The 12,819-nt window shown below is 37.9% G+C and overlaps 1 protein-coding gene across 4 annotated transcripts in view; it reads right to left on the reverse strand.

The window, feature by feature from the left end:
* The window catches only part of Atg16 (Autophagy-related 16), a 377,667-nt gene that overhangs the window by 222,829 nt on the left and 142,019 nt on the right, over window positions 1-12,819 (reverse strand). The window lies entirely within an intron of this gene.

Here is a 12,819-nt window from a genome sequence, read left to right on the forward strand (position 1 = left end):
AAATGGTATACGAGATACAGATTACTAATTTATGTTTTAATTTGTATTTTATAAAAATAATTGAAATAACTGATTAATTTTGCCATATCGAGATTCAAATTTTATCTTTCTTTAAAGTATGTAAAGCGGAATAAAAATTAGCATCGAATTAGTGCGTGTAATGCATTATAAAAAAGGGAAATACAAATCGAATAACTGTGCCAGTGGCACCTTATCGATTTCACCAAGGCACACAAGACGGACTCAGAGAGATCGGATTAATTGAGGAACTTGAGGATTAAAATACACTCGTTAAGACAAACACGGGGCATGAGAGAGACGAAATGAAAGCTTCCAATCGTTCTGAAGTGTTTGCATTACGGTTAACCGAACTTTGGATTGTTCTGATGTTTGACGTTTACTTATGGGATGGCGAAGATTCGTGTACTTCAGACTTTGCTTTTATTATTCATCGCATCGAAACCGTTATGTACGCAAACAATCATCATGTGCTTGCTCGCAACAAAATTTTATCTTTCGCGCGATAATGTTATCTAATAAGAACTCGATCTGTTAAATGCTGAAATAATCGTATAAAGAATCAATTTACGATTCGCAAAATTTGTCATCTAATCATATCTAATAACTAATAACCACGTGTAACGTTTGCCGCACGCGTAACTCACTATTAACGTTTAGCGGTCGCTAACGCAACGACAATAGCCAAAATTGAACGAAAAAGGATGCGCAATGGCAGAAATTGCGCGTATGTTTTGTCCATCCAAAATTCCAATGCATGCTTTAATTATCGGATCTAATTGCCGTGGATATTGCTAGGCTTTGCTGCATTGCGCGAGATCGTTGGAGCGTCGACACCGAATCAAATGGAATTTCGACCCTTAAATCAAGCACCATTGATTCCGCGAAGCACGCGAGGCAATGATTGAAATGCAGAAAACACAAGCGCGATCGGCGTTTTTCCGGTATATTTCCGCGAAGTGCGGTTTAATTACTTTCGCATTACGGATGTAAACGAGTACGCCGATGTTCGTATCGTTCTTAGTCGCGGATGCGACTTGCTCCATAACTTTCTTTCCGCTTCACTGCTGCTTCTATGCGTGACTCGCTTGATATAAGTATATAAATACAAGTAAATATATAAATATAAATATATACAAACGTATACATATACGATGATAAACATGCGAACGAAGGTGCCCTACGCGTACGTAGGATAAGACATGCATAACGCGATTTTATCTTTTGTCATTTTTACTTTTTTGAAAGATAACCCTTGAATTATATGGATTTACGTTTAAGAATTTTTGCGCTAACGCTGCAGTAGTATATCCAACCTGCTTGTGGTGAGAGGGTAGAGCCAATTTTATACATGTTCGAACGATATTTTTGTACGAACGCAATTTCTCAAACGTGGTGTTGCGCGCGCGAACGCGCGCACCGCGCCAATGCGTGCGTGAACGCACTCGAGGCGCAAACGTGCGCGTGCGGTCGCTCCGCGCAACGCTTTAGCGATGTAATTTCAACAACGTATATATGTATGAGCGTATATATGGAGTGACGCAAGAAAAATCTGACAATTCTTCGCCTCGCTTGCGAGAAGCGGTCTCCGACTAGAGACGTCGAATGCGAAAAGAGATCAAGTTGTCTCTGGTGTAAAATGCGGATACTTGCTGGAATAGATCCTAAGTCATTATTCTTCATGGGCGAAGATGTGCAAGATTTTCTCGCGTCACTTCGTAGACAACAAGCGTTTCGAGTATAACACGATAACGAATGTGTGAGCACTTTTCATCGACTTGATCGAACTGTATGTGCGCGGCATGCACACCATGCTCGATCGCTCTGACGTTTGATCCAACTCAATGGAAACTGCCGAGTACGCGAAGAGTATAAGGACTATCATTAATTAATTAATTGTCTTACATTTAATGCGTATACGATGAACGTAAAAGGAGCAATCATGTTTCATCAATATAATAACATAATTAAGATTAAGTTAACGCGCCCGCGGTCTTGGCGCTATGAGATCGAGACCGCGGAAGGCAATTGCGAAGGAAAGATAATATTGGGCTCGAGGACGATCACTTCTCTCGATGATATCAACGCGCCTGCAATCCCGAATGGCCGACTCGGGTAGCCGCGAGCAATTCAACCACTCGCTTCTTCTTCATCTCCTTCTTCCGTTCATTCCCCATCCCTCCGCTCCTATCGCCCATCTTAATGAGGATTATGTTTATATCGCGTACTTTTTATCAAGAGTATCCACGAGTTTGTAGAGATGTCGGTGCTTGTCCTCGAGCCTGAGGTGCGCGCCTGCTCCGTCGTAAGCTCGAGAAGCTCGAGTCTGTTCTGTACCATGATAAGCGTGTATTTTTGCTTCTTCTATGTCCTACACACGTCATCCTTTCCATCCCCCATCTCCATTCTTTATATCCATTCGTTCGTTTTCCCTTCCTCCCTGCCATCCATTCGTCTTCCCTCCATTCTCCTCTCCTTGCCATCCTGCTGCTGAGAGTGCGCGTCGCCTCTCGCTAAATTAAACCATTTTCATTCGTCAACACATACGTCACGTACAGAACTTACCCGACGATCGCGAGCGTCCTTATATATTATATCCGCGCACCAGCATTAATCGCTTATTTATTTCTTACGTTAACGTATATTGCCCTTCAAGAATACTCGTACCCTATCACGCCTATTTTTCTTCCCCTGCCCATACATGACCGGCATACTAACTACCGTTTTAATAATATACCCGTCACACCAACCACGCACTGAAACTGCTATGCAATTTAACGAATCACTCCGCTGACGTTAAACGTAATGCGTGCGTGTTTCTAATTAATTTCCATTTTTTTTTTTTTCTACATTATCAAGACGTATCTTTCTTCAAACGTCGTATATGTCAGTACCGTAACACACACGTTGTACATAGCATATATGGTACAGAGAAAATAAACTCATTTTATAACGAAAATCCTTGTTTTCTTTCACATACGGATTCTCGCCCTTCATGATACGTGTAACTTTCCGCCAGGATATAAGATACAACGTTGGATCCCGCCGACATTAGATTCCTACGTAAGAAAGGTCCTTGGGATGACTCGCGCAGGCAGAGAAAAGATTTGCGACGAGAAAATAGTTACTGCCTGTGGCAGTGTGCCCAGAAAATCGCCGTTAACGATAATAAGCCATCTGTCATTTGGCGAATTATTTTCATGTATGTATTGTTAATCACAGATTAATCAGTTTGACAGATCCAACAATCAAATTATTCGAAAAAAATATTCGCTCGATCTTTCGACGCAGAAAACATAAAAGCAAGAATAATTATTTCCTTGACAGAAGTATAATGGAAATAAATAGGTAAATATATTCGCACATATATTAATGTAAATATTAATATAACTATTTTTTTGTTATTAAGAACAATTATTTAAATCAAATTACAGTAAACAATTTGATTTTACGACATTTAATATAGATATAAACATTAAAATAGAGATAGACGTTATTTTTATTAGAGTATTATACAATATTTAATAATTCCTTGGACAAAAATATCCATACACATTCAAGAAATTCATTTTCCTTTCATGTGGCTAACAATAAGAAATATAGCATTACCGAGTATTATACTTTATGCAAAATAACATGTAATTTCAAAATAAAATACTTCGAATTTGAAATTCGTATACGTGATTAGCTTACGATAGCAACGCAACAATAACTAACAATCGATATTTCATACATGTACATGACTAAGTAGCCCATAGATTATACATTCTGTTAACAACGATCAAGAGTTTGAACACATAATGGCCGCGGGCATTCACCAAACTCTGCTGACCAATGAAAATTAAGTCTCTTCGTGACAGTTATAGTTTCAAGCGCAAAATGATTTGTATCAGGAAAGAGGACTCGCGGGCAAAGAGGAACGCGGATGGGAGAATATAAGGTGAATCGTGCTGCACGAGCGAAAAGTAGACCATGTAAATGTACAAGATCACTGGTTTCCAGCCTCCGTTAGTTCACATCTGCGATGCGCGATTCAATAAGCGTGAGAATCTTGTCAAGTGCCAGTGAGAAATATTAGAAGAATAGTTGAGAGGAGAATATTAATAGCCAACATTCAGCCAAACTATTAAAAAAACCTAGTTTTTTTTTTTGCGTAAAAATAGAAAAAAAAACCAAGTGTCGCGTAAATACAAGCGTACATATGAAACGTTAATCTTATTAATTACAATTTCGTAAAAAAAAAAAAAATGAAATCATCTTAAACTATAAAAACTTCAGTTCTTTCTTTATTCCAATAAAGATAATATTTATTTTACTAATATAATCGAGCATTTTTTTATTATTAATTTTTACGTCTCTTTTTATGTAAATTACAAAAATCCACATTTTATAGATACCATAGATGCATAGAGAAAATTTAGAGAGAGATATCTTTATAAATCATTTCTGCAAGAACGGCACAATAAAAAGCGAACAATCGAAGAGAATTTGAAAGTGTACATTAGAATATTGTATGTGAGGGAGGAGAAAGAGAGTCGAAGCAATCGACCACCTATTTAATCATATTCTGCTATACACAGTCAAGCATATATTAAAAAAAAGTTTATACCACGCTATTTTACATAGTCTCGCCCATCTAGCGTAAGATCGCTTCTTCTCTTTCGCAGCGATGCGCGACGGTAACGAAAAAGAAGAATATACTTTCATCTCATCTGGAAATCGTGCCACTGCTAGAGTTTTAAGACAAGCTCCGAGATTACCAGCGTCTGGTTCCCTCCAATCGAAGCGCTTCGCTAGGATGCAATTTATCGCGCGTAAAACGAGAGCGTAAGTTGCCCAGGTACGATTTGGCGAGTCCATTCGGTTGGCTATGTTAATGAACCGGATCGAGATAATGCCACGCGACGCTCCTCTAGTTTACGATTCTGCCGACGCGGCCGGAAGTACGGTATATAGCTATCGGGTGACAAGTATAGCCCAGCGTGTATCGACCCGGAGGCTCGCCGCTCGTTCGCAGGTAGAAACGGAAGAAGCAGCGAGCGGTGCGTTACTTTGACTTGGTGTAAAAGTTCCGATAGATTCCGGGATATTTTCCGGATTTTTCGTTTCGACAAGGCATTGCTGTTTTCGTCATCATCGCGCGATAACGTCGCAAGTTGCGTCGCAGATATCAAACGCCTCGGTCGTACGCTTTTCTTTGGTATGTGACGTGCGGAGGGAGAGGCGACGGTGGCAGAACTTCCGGCAATATTCGGAGAGAAAAAGGCAGGGTCTATATATATACCCGAAAGCGAGGAAGAAAAATGGAAAATAGGATTGAACGAGAATAGGGATACGTACTATGTACGTATGGCGGTTCGAATCTCTGGCTAGAACGCCGAAGATTCGTTTTTCACCACGGCGACATTGTGTCGCTGCGAAACGATTACGTTGTGTTTATTTTGCTGCGGAAAGATGTCACAGAATGATATCTCGTATGCCGATATATGTCGCGATTACGCGTTCATATCCGTTTATTGATCAATTATAAATTTATACACTTGATTATATCCACACGCGCCAATCGCTCGTAAAACTAACATTACATTCTGATTAAAAGTTTTACGCTTCGTTTTCACGGTAAATCCAGGTAAAATGGAATATTGTTTTGTACTATTTATCAGTGTAGCATCGATATCTAATAAAAGAGTATTTTTCGCAAAAAATGTAAATATTGTAAATATTGTAATAATATCAATTAATATTTCAGAATTTTTTGTCAGCAATAGCTTATGTCAATAGTGACGTATGATATAAACCATAAAACGCGCTGGGCGATAATAATTTTAACAACAATATTAATGAATCTAAGGACGATCCAGGAATTCGCAGTAATATTCAATGAACGACATAGAAGGACTAAAAACTGAGAGATGTCTCGGTAATTGGAAATCGCGCTCTATCCTAACCGGATAAGATACCAGCAGGAAAGTGACGTGCACACGAGATCATCAGTCACTGCGTCATCGCGAATGAGAAACGCCGGCTATAAGACGTTCACGTGGAGCAGCCATTTGTCAAAAGCCGAGACAATCCTATCGAAGTGTCTCTCCGAAATTATCTTCCGGCGGCGCCGGACCCACGGGATTCCGGACAATCTGTCCCGGTCGAATTATCCAACATTAACCCTCGGGTTATCGATCTGCCAATTCCACTGTTCTCTACTTCGCAGCACTACATTCTCAATCCTCATGCGATTTCGACGAAATATCTCTTTCCGCTCTTTCTCAAAGTAGATGCTTTCGCAGCCAAAGTTTCTTTTCGCCATTTTACGAGTCGCCATGTTTCAGGTAAAATAGAATATGGACTAGTATAAGCGTTCCGAGATTCTTCGCTACAAAAATCTAACGATTAAATTATGTTAACAGTGATCGAAAGCGCGATTAAAGGAAAATATAATATGATCCGAGTCGTTAAACGCGAACTTATATATATATATATATTGCGTATAAAAAAGAAGTATCCATCGCGATGAAAGATTATGCAGCGAAAGTCATTTGATTCTAAATTCATAGTCTATAAATGTTGTGATATCTCTTTTAAACGCTTGGTTCTAGTCGTACATCCTAGTACGCATTTCAAAGATATAGCCCAATAAATACATCGTAATTTCTTACGATTTTGTGTCTTCTTCTCCACATATATACCGTCATACGCTGATATACCGCGCGCAATCCACTTAAAGTTCGTCCCTCGTTCGGTCACATCGAAAGTTGTAAAACAAATCGGAATGCGCATCCGGCGATCGAGGAAAGCGGTGGCAGAGTAAATAGCGGGGTGGTTTTGCCATCGAAATGTCGATGCTCGGGATCGGCAAGGAGATCGGAGTAGTGCGACTACCTCGAATGACAGGATTGCCTCGCTCGTCTTAGCTACGGTTGTACTTGAGTTAGATGAGGATTGTTGCGCGCGGCATTCAGGTAAGAAAAGACGACAAGCAAAACTGGAATGGAGATGTGACAAGAAATAGAAGCGAAATCTGGCACATGAAAGGCGACGAAGAAAAATAGATAAAGAAAAAATTGTACGCGACGGCGGATCAACGGCATATACGAACGATCATATACTTTGCCATTTGCTTGGAACCTTTTGAAAACCGCACAATTTAATTTTTCACAAGCTATGTATAATATACTATGGAATGTTCAAACTACTCTGCGACTCTACTTAAATTACTTTGCTCGCGAGAAATGAAGTGAATATATAGAAATGTATTATTTTATTACTATAAATTATATCAAAAGATATGACGTTTACTTATAATTATATTTATTAAATGTTAATAAAAAACATCAAGATCTCTAGTAGTAACATTTATATATATATAGTATTTTAATTAATAATAATACGGAAAAGATAATAAAGCGTGAGAAGATAAACATACTTTTTCTCACAATACTAAAACTGAAGGAGAATTGATACTGCTGCTAAAATAATATACGTAACATCGTATTTACGAATCAGATGGATAACAATATCCATCTGATTCGAATACGATGTATATAACAGTAAAGGAAAAGAATGGCTAAATGGCATTGAAAACAAAGGCAAAAGCTAGTTTGTTGTTAGAGCTTTCGCATGGTACAAACTAACGGAATAATATACAGTTCCTTCCTTTCTGTGATACATTGGATGGATAATGTCAAAACGTAACGAATGGCCTGCGCTGTCGGGTAAACTCAATGAAAACACTTTCTATTTTCGATATCCTATGCTGGTTCAACATTTCACCAATTACCTTCGATGCATCCAACTATTCTCTTGCATTTTTTATGTTGCTCTAAGCGAGTAACGCGATATCATTCTCCGATATCGAAAAGAAAAACGTGTATATGTAAACGATACGTGTTGAAAATATTTAAAAAAAAAAAAAAAATTGATATATTTCTAGCACACCAATAAAATAGTAATTGCGACATTCATTTAATTACTTGTCCTTGTTTAATTAGATTCACAGGTAATATAAACATGGAAAATTCCCTACATCTCCTTTCGCTTCAAGCTTCATAAACTCTTAGATCATTTTTTTTTCTCTCCACCACTTATGCTTATCTTTCGTCGCCTCCTTCTCGTTCGCTTTTCGCTCGAATGTCTACCTTTATCTTCCAGTCATACCTCCAAGAGCCAATCCGTCCGACTTCTCGCCGCGCTCGTGAGTCTCAAGTATTCTACCGATTGCAGCCACGCAAGCCTTACTCGGAAAGGCCTCTTCGTTTGTTCGTTTGACTGGAAATAGTCTCGTCGAATTCAGCGTGCTCTTCTAACTTAATGCGATAAAATCGTGTCAGGAAGTACTTGAATAACCAAACAGTGATTGCAAAAGAGAGATTCAGACGCATTATTTTCTCACTAAGCTCAGCCATTCAAACGATGATACGGTACGTCAACGAGACACTAACAAAATACTTAGATAAAAGATCATTCCTCGCCGATCGCAACTACCGTCTCTGTCGTAGGAGCGTGTTTGTTCATTGCAACGAAAAGTAAGTAGATTTTCATCATTCAGCATTTGCATTGTCTATGATGTGGAAGTAAGAACGCCATTCGAACTTTATTCGGACGTATATCCGCACTCACAGCCAATTATGCTAATGGTTAGTTCAAACTCTTACGAAATTAAATTGGTTTCGCAGACAGCCAATTTCAACTTGCCGACTTTCGAGAATATCCCGCGTGGTTTAATGTAAACTGCCATCTACCATTCGCGATGGTATATAGTAGTTAACAGACTAATTATGGCATCGCTTTACCAACTATAAATTTCGAAATCTCCCGATGTACCTGCCATTGTTTATTAATTACCATTAAATTGCTACATACATGCCGTACATTATCGCTGATAATATATTAATTGCTATCTATGTCTTTTGCAAATCTATCCTCTAATACGGTAATACAATGTTATCAAATAATAAAATATTTTTTTGAAAATTCTATTTTATAAAGATTCCTGACATATCTTTCTTCTTTTATATAATTCAATGTCATTGTAATGCGTTTCATTGCAAAATCAATTTATAAATTAGCCTAAAAAAAAGACAAACTCTATTTTTCTTGAACAAGAATGAATGATTGTATCACAGTTAATGTCGCGCCGGAGATAATACAATCAATATTTCAACGACGTCTCTGAATTTGTGACAATTAGTAGCTTTTATTAGAGATCGGAACATCTTCGAGAGACTATTTCTGCAGTAACTGATTTCCCGTGGGATGTTAATCCTATTCTGGAATGGCAACTTTTTGTTATCAACTAACGAACACTGTCCACCTTAAAAGAGATTACAAATAAAACCATTATGCAGGTTATATTTGTACTATGTAAATTAATTAAATCCTGTATATTATTAACTTACATATACACTCTTTAATAAAAACTGCGAGTTAAATATTATTTCTAAATGTAAAAATGGTATACGCGTATACGCGTATTCTTTTCACCGTTGAGAAAATATTATTCAATTTTTATTATTCTAACAGAATGAAATCCTTTTGTTAATAAAACAAGTACACGTATATATATATTAATTTAAGATATTATACTTTACACATTTTAGTTCATTATGTTCGTTCCATGAAACAAAGCGTTACGATCCTTGTAAAACACAATTTCGGAAAACAAATATGATTTTCGAAGGCGCAAACTCACGCTGTCGCTTTAAGTGAGTTGCCAGTTATGATCGCCTAAAGTTCCCGCATAGGCACGTTCCACGTGAAACTTGGTTCCCTTCTTCAACGAATTATGCAAATCTCAAAGCTGTTGCTATCCGCTGCTACGGCTGTCGATTCTGTTTCTTTTTTAAACTAGCATTATTGAAGACGCAAACATCTTTATTCGTCAACGGGATACTTACAAGAAGAACGATGAAATTTAAAGAAGCGACGAAATACAATACTGTAGATGTAACTTTGTTTCCCAAAATAAAATTAATAATAATTTTCGTTACAATTCCAATTATGATTTTAAAATCGTAAATTTCTTTTAAAGTTGTTTCTGTCGCGCATCATGTACAAGGATCTTAATTTTATATAATTTTATATTTATATGTTATTGTTATGTAAAAACGATGAATATAATTTTTCACATGAAAGACATAACAAAATTATATAATTATAATTTATCAGAGTAAAATACGTACGAGATGTGATATAAATGTATAAATTTTGTAATACAAATGCATACTTTATCGTCAGATAAAAGACTAAAAAAATCTCGCATTCTCTCGATAACGGACCGTCGAAAAGCCATTTCCAATCGTTACTTTTGATCGCGATGGGACCATTGGATCGACCAACGATACTCTTTCGATTGTGGCACACTCTGACGTAGCCGCTTTAATAAACGGCGATCATATCGGCCAACAATATCCGCGTGGAATATAAAGAAACATGTATGCGTAGTTGTAACACTGGCCATGCCAGTAAGAATTATGTAATTGCCAAACAGTAGAGAGTACGATAATGACGTATGGGCCAATGATAACATTTCGTTTCAACGAACTGTCGACCGTTCGTGGATGGCCGGACGGTATATACCGGTGGGTAAATGTATGGGAGTAGAGGAGAAGAGAAGGGGAGGATGAGAGCGAGCGAAGGGATGAACATAGAGCTCAGGGGAGAGTAAAAGAGAGACGAGGGGCTGAACGTAGGGGTAGCTGAAAGCGGAACGGAGGACCCGTAAACGTGCAAGCGCCAATGCAGCATAACGACACAGCCAAATGGTTCGACCATTACCGCGCCAATATTACCTGCTCAACTGAATTATTGTGTCGAGCGGTCGCGCGAAATATCTGGCATCGATATTGAATCGGTGTGGTGGCCGACTCGCCCTCTTTATTCTCTCTCCTTCCTTCGAGGAAGGGGGTGGTATACGGCAGCAGAGAGCAAAAAAGCCTGGCGGAGGAAAAAAAAGTAAAAAAAAAAGTGTTGACTTTAACGAGAATGGATCTTTGCGGAACAAAAGCCCAATTTTATAGAATAACTCTCAATAAATTCTATTCTCGAATAATGCCGTCGATAAGCGAAAAGGAATAAACGCCGAGCGCGCTATCGTCCGCGTTCTTTGAACCTCTTTGTCTTCTGCCGTCTTAATTATCGCTCATATAATTATATGAAATAAATTACCAGCAATCTCGTTCAATAAATTAATTATTTTTGGTAAACGATGATAATTCATTTTGTTTTGTTAAATGTTCTTGCAGTTTGTCGCTCTGTTTGCGCGCGTCATCTTTCGTCGTTCAATAAAAGTTAAAATTAACAAAACAATCGAACGGAAACGGGAAAATAATGTTGTTTCCGAACTTAAAGCCTGTTCGGTTAATTTTCACGATCGAAGAGGAATGAATTGAGCAAATAGAGACAGGAGAAGAGTAAATAAAAGCGTTCTCCAGCGCGACTAACAAAATAGGATTAAATATTCTGGCACGTCAGTTCTGTCCATTAACGCAACGATGCACGAACGATTCTTCATATCAATTTCGCGGATGCTTTCCGAGGCTACGTTCGGCAAATGGTTGCAGCTAAACCATGAACCGTAGAGAAATCGGATTATTCGGTGGGTGGTAGCCATTTTCCGTAGTGTGATACTAAAGTTATTTTAGTAGAACGCAACGGCGCATACTGGATCTCAATAAAAAAATAGCTATTTATAGTCCGTGCATGCAGAGTCTCTCACTAATGTTCATCGAATTCATTTCGAAGAGTCCCATCAATTAAAGTTGTTGGTATGGCTGGGACGAGCGCGCCAAACAACGACTCTCCATTTCGAGAACAGATAGTGACGATTATTTGTTGTCATTATCACGTACTGCAAACGAGAATTGTTTGTCAATTTTCACGGATTTTTGTACATGACGCATGGAGAACGTTTAAAACAACGAGTTCAGAGAACAGAATCGATTGCAATTAATGTCGTTGATCAATTTACTTTCATTATATTACAATAATTTATTATATTACACAATCATATTGTATCAATCTTTTATATAATTATTGCAATTTGTACTAGATATATTTATATTATTTATTATATTGTAGCAATAAATAGAGCACTCACAATACCTCGCTATTTTATTGTGTATATGTGTGCATATTTGATAGAGAGAGAGAGAGAGAGGAAAAAAGAGAAGATAAAATAAATAATATTTTTCTATGCAACGCTGAAAAAAATAAAAATTTGTCTTTAAAAAGTTTAAAAATTTTATAGAAAAATTATATAGCTGATCATCATTCTCGCAAAATCTTCTATATTCTTTGTAGAATAGTATCATAAATAGTTATAGTATCATTTTCACTAAATATATTTACGAAATGTAAAAATTTTAATTATTTCGTGAAAATATGACAAATACGTACGACGCGTTCATTTAATAGATTTAAATGAGACAGAGCAATTAAAAGATACCTACATTACCGCGGACAATTACTATTACTCAATCAGATGTTTGTGGTTTATAGCGAAACACTTGGACGGGCTGTCGAGCCAGACGGGAAACATCGACATAGACTCCATCAGCAAGAGACCGGGATCCCCCGCAGCTCTACGGCCGGCTCTTGGTCAGCTAATGCAATTGTTATTACACATATTATCTCTGCGCGAGTAATCATGTTTCACATTACCATGGCTCGTTCCACGATCACGCGGCCTCGGTTGAATCCCGCTGTACAAGCGGTGCCCGTAAGACGACTTTGGAACGCCCACTCATACGCAAATCACCATTCGCAGACGTGTGCGTATTCTTTCTACACATTACTACGGAAATG

This window comes from Polyergus mexicanus, unplaced genomic scaffold (genome assembly GCF_030449975.1).
Source record: "Polyergus mexicanus isolate NDT 795.1 unplaced genomic scaffold, iyPolMexi1.0 SCAF_12, whole genome shotgun sequence".
Lineage (NCBI taxonomy): Eukaryota > Metazoa > Arthropoda > Insecta > Hymenoptera > Formicidae > Polyergus > Polyergus mexicanus.